Source organism: Mesocricetus auratus, unplaced genomic scaffold (genome assembly GCF_017639785.1).
Source record: "Mesocricetus auratus isolate SY011 unplaced genomic scaffold, BCM_Maur_2.0 Super-Scaffold_100004, whole genome shotgun sequence".
NCBI lineage: Eukaryota > Metazoa > Chordata > Mammalia > Rodentia > Cricetidae > Mesocricetus > Mesocricetus auratus.
The window spans coordinates 105092999-105103137 of record NW_024429189.1 but is presented as its reverse complement, the minus strand read 5'-3'; the positions used below and the strand labels follow the sequence as shown (position 1 = coordinate 105103137).

Genomic DNA, 10139 nt, shown 5'->3' with positions numbered 1-10139 from the left:
TCTTTAGCACATACAGTTGTGCCTGCTATTAAGAAAGGTGTATTAGCCAAAAGCAATCTACAGATTCAATGCAATCCTGATTAAAATACCAGCACAATTCTTTGCTGACCTTGAAAGAACAATAATCAATTTTTATGGAAAAACAAAAGACTCAGGGGGCCAAAACATCCTTACTCAACAAAGCAACATCTGGAGGCATTACCATCCCTGACTTCAACCTCTATTATAGAGTTGTAGTCCTGAAAATAGCTTGCTATTTTCATAAAAATAGACAAGTAGACCAATGGAATCGAATTGAACACCCTGACATTAACCCATACATGTACGAACATCTGATCTTCGACAAAGAAGATAAAAATATACAATGGAAAAAAGAAAGCATCTTCAACAAATGGTGCTGGCATAACTGGATGCTGGCATATAGAAGAATGCTGATAGACCCATGCCTATTGCCATGAACAACACTTACGTACAAATGGATCAAATACCTTAACATAAAGCCAGACACACTGACCCTTTTAGAAGAGAAAGTGGGTGGTACCCTTGAAAGCACTGGTACAGGAGACTGCTTCCTGAACATAACACCAGCAGCACACACAGTGAGGTCAACAATTAATACATGGGACCTCCTGAAACTGAGAAGCTTCTGTAAGGCAAAGGACACAGTCAACAAGACAAAAAGGCAGCCCACAGAATGGGAAAAGATATTCACTAACCCCACATCTGACAGAGGACTGATCTCCAAAATTTATAAAGAACTCAAGAAGCATGTCTCTAAAACACCAAAGGATCCAATTAAAAAGTGGGCCACAGAACTACATAGAGAATTTTCAATAGAGGAGTCTCAAATGGCTGAGAGACACTTGAGAAAGTGCTCAACATTCCTAGCCATCAGGGAAATGCAAATCAAAACAACTCTGAGATACCATCTTACTCCTGTCAGAATGGCTAAAATAAAAAACACCAATGACAGTTTATGCTGGAGAGGATGTGGAGAAAGGGGAACACTCCTCCATTGCTGGTGGGTGTGCCAACTCATGTAGCCACTTTGGAAATCAGTATGGAGATTCCTCAGGAAAATGGGAATAAGCCTACCACAAGACCCAGAAATTCCACTCTTAGGCATACATCCAAAAGATGCACATTCATACAACAAGGACATCTGTTCCACTATGTTCACAGCAGCATTACTTTCAATAGCCAGAAGTTGGAAGCAATCTAGATGCCCCTCAACTGAAGAGTGGATAGAGAAAATGTGGTACATTTACACAATAGAGTACTACTCAGCAGAAAAAAACAACGGAATCTTGAATTTTGGAGGCAAATGGATGGAACTAGAAGAAACCATCCTGAGTAAAGTAACCCGGTCACAAAAAGGCAAACATGGCATTTTCTCTCCCATATATATATTTTAGACATAGATCTGGGGAGTGCCAGCCTACAGTCCCATGGCCAGAGAATCTGGGAAACAAAACCTTCATGCAATGGCTAATGGAAGCAGAGTCAGACTCCCACAGCTAACCACTGAGCTGAACTCAAGGAAACCAGTGACAGAGATGGAGGACTGATGAGCAAAGGGGTTAAGACTGGGCTGGTTTAACCCCCAAAAGAAGCTGACCTGACCCTGCTCTGGATGAAATGACAGACTATAGACACCCCATGGAGGGCCTCACCCTCCCTGGGGAAATGAAGGGGTATTGGGGATGGTTGGTGGGAGGGCATGGGAGGAGGGGAGGGAAAGGTAGAGGTACCTGTAATTGACATGTGAAGCAACCTTGTTTCTAATTTAAGTTTAAATTACAAGTGGGGGACTAGTAAGAGAATGAAAGTCTTCATTTTGAGTTTGGCCACCAGGTTCCTAGTTGTTTCTTTGTGGTTTAAAATTCCCAAGCTTTAGGTAAACAATCTGGGTTCCCTTACTCTCTCCCTTAATTCCTCCCTCTATCACTCCTTTCCTCCCTCCTTGCCTCCATTTTCCTTCCATCCCTCTACCCTTCTGTCTCTCTCTCCCTCCCTTCTTCTATTTCTTTTTGTTTGTTTGTTGAGATGAATTTCACTCTAAATACAGAGTGTCACTATGGAGCTCAGACTATCTTAAGAATGTTTATCCTTCTGCCTCAACCTTCCAAATGTTGTTGTTTATCACAATACTTGACATTGCTCTCTTAACATTAGTGATGGTTTTATTGTGTGGGTAGTTTTGTTCTCTAATACAACAATTCTAAAATTAGTAAAATGGAGCTAAGACTAAAACTTCTAAGAAGTGAAAACAGATATGACAACTTCCTTTATTCTTCTATTGGAAGAAAGAATCTCAAACCTAGATTTTTCCTCATTGCTCAATTCTCTCTCCCTCTCTCTTTCTCCCTCCCTCCATCCCTCCTTCTAACCCCTCCTCTGAGACAAAGTCTCAATATGAACTTCTAACTGGTCTGAAGCATATTACATAGACAAGGCTGTCCTGTTACACCCAGAGATCCACTTGCCCATTTCTCTGTCTCCAGATTTCTGTGACTATAGTTATGTACCACCATACACAGCTAGATTTTCTTAATTTAGGACATATTCTATCTTAACGTGGGTTTCTAGTCTTCTGGGTTTTATTTCACTGGGGTTTATTTTATTCATTTATGGAAGAGGCACTTGAGTAATATTAAAATATCAATAAATGAAAAGAAGAAAAAAATAAAATAATTTAAATGCAAATATTCAACACTGCAAGAGTATGGAGAAACTTGGTACATATAATAACAATTTGCTCAAAGCATGAAGTATCATGTTAGTTATATGCTATAAAAAACACATAATTATTATTGGTCATTTGACATGCATAAAAAGCTTCATATTCTATGTTTAATAGCTACAATTCCCCATAACTTACATAACATTACATTTGACAATTGATTGTTAGTTCAGTATTCATTATGAGTGTAATATCAGATGCCTCTGTCTAGCCATGAAAACACTTCCAGAGAAGACTGACATGTGGGACTGTGGGACAGTGACTGGATATAATACAGGTTACATCTTTTAATATGCTGGTGACCCTAAAGAAAAGAGGAATTGGTGGAAGATAAGACACTTTGGGTGAGTGTTTATCTCTCTGTGTCCATCAACCATTGACAACAAAATCAACATGTTTGGCCTTTCAACATAGATGTAATACTAGTAATTCACAAAGGTACTTCTAGACCTTTAGCACCAGTTCAGACTACTGAGGCATCCATCTTCCTAGATTAAGAATCTGGTTTATGATTCTTTGGCATTCAAATAGCCTTATTATTTTATTCAGATTCCATGCTATAAGCCCATCCAGTGTTTCCCCTTTCATACTATCTATGGAGATCCAATTGATTCTGACACTGTATAGATAGTCTGTCAAAGAGAGCATTGAAGTAGTTGCGTGTGCTTAGCTAGCAGCATCTGTATGATAATATCTAAGATGTCTAAGCAGGGCTGAGCCTGGGACTCATTTCTTCCCCTTACTTCAATAAAAAGTTGTTGGACCACATTAATGAAGCATTTATGAAAAGCCATTTAGTGGCTGGCCTATGACCCTGTGAGAAGTGTGTTTGTCTTATCCAAGCAGTATGGTTTAAAGTAAATGCAGAAGATGAAAATAGAATGAAGTTAAGATGACCCTAACACTTGTATTTATAAGCATTTACATGCATATTCACCTATTATGTAAAATGAACTAAGTGAATATATGTGCCTAATAAAAAGTACACAGATAGACAAATGAACTCAATTTACAAGACCCAGTGGAATCCCAACTTTCAAGAATCATATAAAATCCCCCCTTAAACAAAATTAAGGCATTTTCTTAGAGTTTCAGTACTTAATCTGAGATATTTTCAGCAGAGCATGTGTAGCAATAGTCCTGACCCAGGTGCTTTGCCATCACAATGAATCTTTTACTCCGGTGGCAATACCACTGCCACACATGGTAGTTAAGTAGGATACTCTCCAACCCACAGACCATACATCACACATTTTTAGGTCTACAGAAAGAAGCCATGTAGATCCTGGAGGACTTATTCCCTTCATTCTTACAAAGGCATATAGTGAGGAAACATCTGATGATTTGGGAAGGTTATGCCGAATGTAAGCTACACACTTACTAATATTAGGTCATAGTATTCTTTAGTTCTCAGCATTGAATAAGCTCTATTCCCCCAACTGGCTAGTAAAAATTCCTTTCCATTGTTAAGGTATAATTTTTAAAAATGTAAAACAATAATCCCCTGATACTTGCAAAATGAACATATGTCAAAGATGTATTCAGCTAATTAATTACTAAGAGAAACATAAGGTATTAAAACAACCCTCAGAGCCTTTGGAAAGATTGGTATTTATGGGCAAATTCAGAAAGGCAAATTAGGATTGGACTGCCAGATTCGATACAAAATTGCTCCTAGTTAACAAAGTGATGTGCCACAACCTCAGACACTAGCTGTTTCACTGCTCAGGATAATCTGCCTCTCTACTGTACAAAACTCATGAGTCCTCTAGCAATGGATAATGAGTATAAAATGCATGGACTTGCCTGTCCCTGGTTGATGCTTATGTCACCTTAGTATGATACATAATAACACATCTATTCATCTCTTCATCATTTTTCAAGTTTAAAAATAAAAACTGTTTCTTAATACCCATCATTACTGTGGCAGTCATTTTGGAAATGAGAGAATCACAGGCTTTCAGAAGTTTAATAAATAAGGAAACAACATGGCTTTCAGTTTAGTGGACTGTCATCTTAATCAAACCTGCCCTTGATCTCCTCTGATGCTCTACCAGGCTTCAACCTTTGATTTCCTCGGTGTTGACAGCAGACACAAGTACAGTCTCCCACGACCTCTATTTCTGGTATTCCTGATTCAGTCTAGACAACTCATCTTCAGAATGGGATCTATAATGTCACCAAAAGGCCTCTAGAAAGGTAGTATGATTTTGTAGATGCAATTAATATATTAAACCCACTGATTTTAAATGATGCGCGATTACCTAGGATGGGCCTGATTTAATCAGACAGAAATTATTAAAATGAAAGAGATTTGCTAAAAAGAAGAGAATCTCTCACTCTCTTTGAGGAAGTCGGCTAGTAGGAACCAGAAGGACCATGTAGCAGAAAATTTGAGTTAATATCCAAGAGCCAAAAGCTGTGACAACAGATCAGACAAGAATAACGTAATACCAAGTAAAAAATTAAAATATTTGAGGTTCCCAGAAAAAAAGACAAGAATAACTATGAGCTATTACCAACAAATGATTTCTATACCCACTTTTATATGGCTATGCATCCAAGATCAAATAAAACAAGTCTCAAGAAAAAAAAAGATTAACTTGATACTAAAGTCAGACTGTAACTCGAATAATAAAAACCCAGCAACAGATATTGAGGTTAAAGCCAAAGATCAGAAAAACAAGACATTCAGCCAATAGAGTGTTCCCACCTCTACCAATGTTCAGACCGAAAGGGACAATCCACTGAACCTCAGATTGCACACCCAGACTGCACTGCTCTCCACCAAGCCTCAGAATCCTTGCCAGCTCTCTAGAACTGTGCTGAGCTCCTTATGCACTCCATAGTGCTGGGATTAGAGGTGGGAGCTATTTTAGACTAATTCACTCCCGTGTAGCCCAGGGTGGTCTTGGATTCACAGAGATTCATTTGTTTCTGACTCCTGAGTCCTTAAAGATGTGTGCCATCCCTGCCCAGTTTCTATGCTTAACTAGTGTGGCTGACTTTGCATTCTGATCCCCAGGCAAGCTTTATTAAATCATAAACAATATATCACCACACCTGACACTGCATTCTGTCAACAAACATGAGGCCTGCAAGTAGACTTTAAACTGCAGACAAGAAGGTGAAACCAATGAATCATTATTACTACCTGTGTTTCTGACTTATTGGACCTTTCTTACCAGAATTTGGACTCCTGTACAACAAAGCCTGTGAGATATGCATTTTTAAAACCATTAACTGGTGGCCGTATGTTCCACATAATACATAGGGAAGACACTCAGAGACATGTGTGATTTAATCTGGGTCTCTATCTCTAAAAGACACAGACAACCCTTTTGAAGGAAAACCCATAAATACTTTAACCAGAAAATGGGCCAGGTCCCCATTAGGGGATTTTTAAAGAAACCCCAAATTTCTAGCTATGCTGTAGTGAGACCAACAATACAGAGTAATAGCCTTTCATTATTCCATGACTGGAGTATTTGACCAAGACTAAAATCAGATCAACTAGGATGTTCTTAATTTTCATTTCTATGCTAGAGACTGCATAGCTAGAAGCTTGTGCACAGCACTCCATGCTATAATCCCTACACTGTACCCTAGTACATCTTCACTGTCTTCTTTTGCATGGTCTTCCTTCAAGTGAAACCACACACACACACACACACACACACACACACACACACTCAACGATACTGGGGAAGTGATTCAAAATGAAGACTACTGTAGCTTATTGCCCTGTGTTCCAGTTGGTACTCCTGGTCTGCTTCCATCTGACAGTAGACTCAGTTGATATTTTTTTCTATGAGCCTTTCATCCAAAGACTGAATTAATTATTCACAGCCAATTCATTTCCTACTGCCATAATGCCCAGTCTACTACAACCCTCAAGACGCCATCCCTTGTCCTAGAGTCCTCTGGGCAACAACCACTTCTCAGGGCCATCCTTTTCCTCCTTTGGAATTCTAGGTCTGATTGCTGGTCATCACATTTGCTTCATGATTTCCCTTCTGGAACCCTTGTTAGAGTATGCAGACACTGTAGACCCATGCAAAAATGCTCCAAACAGTGCAGGGTAGCCATGTCAGAGGAACAGTAGATATTAACTGAAGTTCAAGGTGTCAGCCTACCAGGAGGTAACTCCCTGATTGGTGAATCTCATATAGGCAAGGCCTGAAGCCAAGAGCCCAGAATGTATTTTGCTTCTGCTGTGCCTTTACATGTTTGTTACATCTTTTTCTGGTATCTAGTATGTTGTGAATGGGTGTGTGGAGGTTCCCCACTGCCTGTAATGTAATGTGTTTATCTCATGGAAACATCCATTCTACTGGGCATTTTTACCTGTGTATTACTATGAAGATGATTTCTTCTTAAACTGTACTGTCTAATTGATAACAATAATGTTTCTTTAAATAGAGTTTTTTGGGTTTTTTTGTTTGTTTGTTTTATGAGACAGGGTTTCTCTGTATTGTTTTGGAGGCTATTGGTCCAGCCCGGCCTCGAACTCACAGAGATCCACCTGCCTCTGCCTCCTGAGTGCTGGGATTAAAGGCGTGCGCCACCACCGCCCGGCTGTTAAATAGAGTGTAATGTTAAAAAACTAAAACATGGAAGTGTTACACACCTATGGCAAATGAGTTTCTATTGGGGAGCTGTATAGACTATTGCTTAGGTTAATCATTAAGAAAAATAATTGAACTCTTTGTCATCATCATGAGTTTGTAGGTGCAGCCAGCCTTGAGAAGACAACATGTCGTTTGCCAGAAGTTGGGTTTGTTGCAAAACCTATGTAACCCCACTGAGACCCTTCAAGAAGTTCTGTCTCAAACAGGAACTGAAACTGATCAGAAATATGAGCTCTGTAACAGACATGAGTTGTGAAGAGTCAGATTTACCATGACCAAGATCCGCAAGACTGCCCAGAAGCTGCTGACACTGGACAAAAAGGACCCACTGTGTGTTTTTGAAGGCAATGCTCTATGGAGTTGACTTGTTCACACTGGGGTGCTGGATGAGGGCAAAATGAAACTGGGTTACATCCAACATGAGAAGATTGAGAGGTGGCTACAGATCCAGGTCTTTATGCTGGGTTTGGCTAAATCTGTTCATTATGCCCATGTTATCATCTACAAGTGTTATATCAGGGTTCACAAGCTTGTGGTGAACATCCCACCCTTCATTGTCCATCTGGACTCCCAGAAGCACATTGATTTCTCCCTCAGTTTTCCTTACAGTGGTGGCCTCGCAGGTCGAGAGAAGAGGAAGAATGCTAAGAAAGGCCAGCATGATGCTGGAGCTGGAGATAATGAGGAAGATGATGAGAAAAAGATTAAGTTAATGCCTTCCTGGACTGGAGAATTGTCTAGATTTTCAGTTGACTAATAAAACAGAACTAACATTTGAAAAAAAAAACAACAATTGAGTCCCAGTAGTCCAGCTAGGTTAAATTCTTCTAATCTTAATGTTGGAAGATATGTTTGCATGTTTTAGAGTGCATCATAACCAAAACAAAGCTTTGAAAATAGCTTAAAGTTAGACTAAGATGTTTTTGTCAAATAGCTTTGAGGTAAAAAAAAAAACCAAAAGACAATGTAAGTTATAGAAAGGTACATAGTTGAATGAGGAACTCTTCAAGATCAAAGAACAAGAACAATTATCATTAGCTGATATACCTTTCTTGCTGGGATTGGTTGATGACCAAAGGTGGTGATTAATTCTTTGTACACATTTCTGTCCTCAATCTCTTGATATAAAATCTATTGATGAGTGGGTAATGTACCCTAAAGGTAGAGCTGACTGATTCTTTTTCATATATAAAGTTTTGGTTTGTGATTCTTTTAAGATTCATTATAAGATTACTGTTCAAGATAAGTAATAAAGTATTTGACCCTTTCTTTGTAACTGTAAAACACACCCTGCCATTAAAAGATCTGACTGAAAAGAACATCTTGCTTGCCTACATAGTTAATCTATAACAAGTTTCTTGTGTATGAATGTACATGGGTTCTTGGGACAATTTGTTTTTCACCTGTAGTATGTAAAATGTTTAATCATGTAAAGAATGTGGACAACATGCTGTTTTGTGCCTGTATTTATTGTAATCATTCACTTGTAAAACAGAATATAGCCACATTGTAATTTTTGTATTAACTGAAAGATATTGCTGGGGTATATAAACTGTAAGGGAAAGAATAAAGACAGCGTTACAATGAACTACAAGAAAAAGGCTACCTTGAGTGCCCCTCCTGTGATATTGAGAATGATGACTACCTTATATGCCATCCTAGAACTCTCATCCAGTGGCTGATGGAGGCAGAAGCAGATACCCACATCTGTGAACCGAATTGAACTCCTGGAACCCAGTTGCAAAGAAGAGTGATGACTAAACGAATCAAAATCGGCCACAGAGGCAGCTGACCTAAACAAGGGGGAACACATGGACCCCAGACTGATGACTGAGGGGCCAGCATGGGACTAATCCAACACCCTCCCACCGAACCTGGGTGACAGAGAGGCGGCCTTGGCAATCTGTGGGACCTTGGAGAGTAGAGCAGTATTTATTCCTGGCATACAGAAGGACTCTGGGAACCCATACCACGTGAAGGGATGCTCTCTCAGCCTGGACACATGGGGAAGAACATGGACCCTTCCGGGGACCATGTGACAGACTCTTAAAATCCCTCATGGAGGCCCTTGCCCTCCCTGGGGAGCAGAGGGAGGATGGAGTGGGCATGAGTGGTTGGAAGGGTTGGGGGTTGGGAAGGAGGTGGGGAGAGGGAACTGACGGCGACATGAATAAAAAGTTAAATAAAAAATATTTAAAAAAGAAAAACGTCAAGAATGAGAGAATTGGGAGGAAAGCATCAAAAGAGTTAGAATGAGAAGGAAAAGAACAAGACAGACAGAAGAGACATTTCTGGATTGAGATAAAGAAAAGAATATAGAACACATAATGAATAATACAGAAGAATAAAGAAGGAAACCACCAAGAGAGTGTCTGAGTATTTTTTCCCTAACCCCCTCAGATAAAAAAGTCACAGTACATGCCAATTCAGTGGATTCCCTTTGCATCCTGTGCTGCTCCCTGCAGATTGGGTTCAAGACAGCTTAACTTCTGTCATTCATGAACCAGCCACCCTCCCCTATCCAGCAACAAATTGATTTCTGCTTTTGATCCAATATTTTTTAAGCTGCCTTCACAGGAGATTCATTTGTGAGGTTCATGATAATTTCAATGCCCAGATTGTGGCTTAATGGTGTGTGTGTGTGTGTGTGTGTGTGTGTGTGTGTGTGTAACCCAAGTACTGATACTTAACAACATGACAGTGTATACTGCTACTGTTTTTAATAAGTTACACAGAGAATCTTTCAATTGTTTCGTATGCTCTGT

The 10139-nt window shown here is 39.6% G+C and overlaps 1 pseudogene; it reads left to right on the top strand.

The window, feature by feature from the left end:
- The first annotated feature begins 7499 nt into the window (after positions 1 to 7499).
- LOC101832262 lies at positions 7500 to 8131 on the top strand (annotated as a pseudogene).
- Positions 8132 to 10139: the final 2008 nt, after the last annotated feature.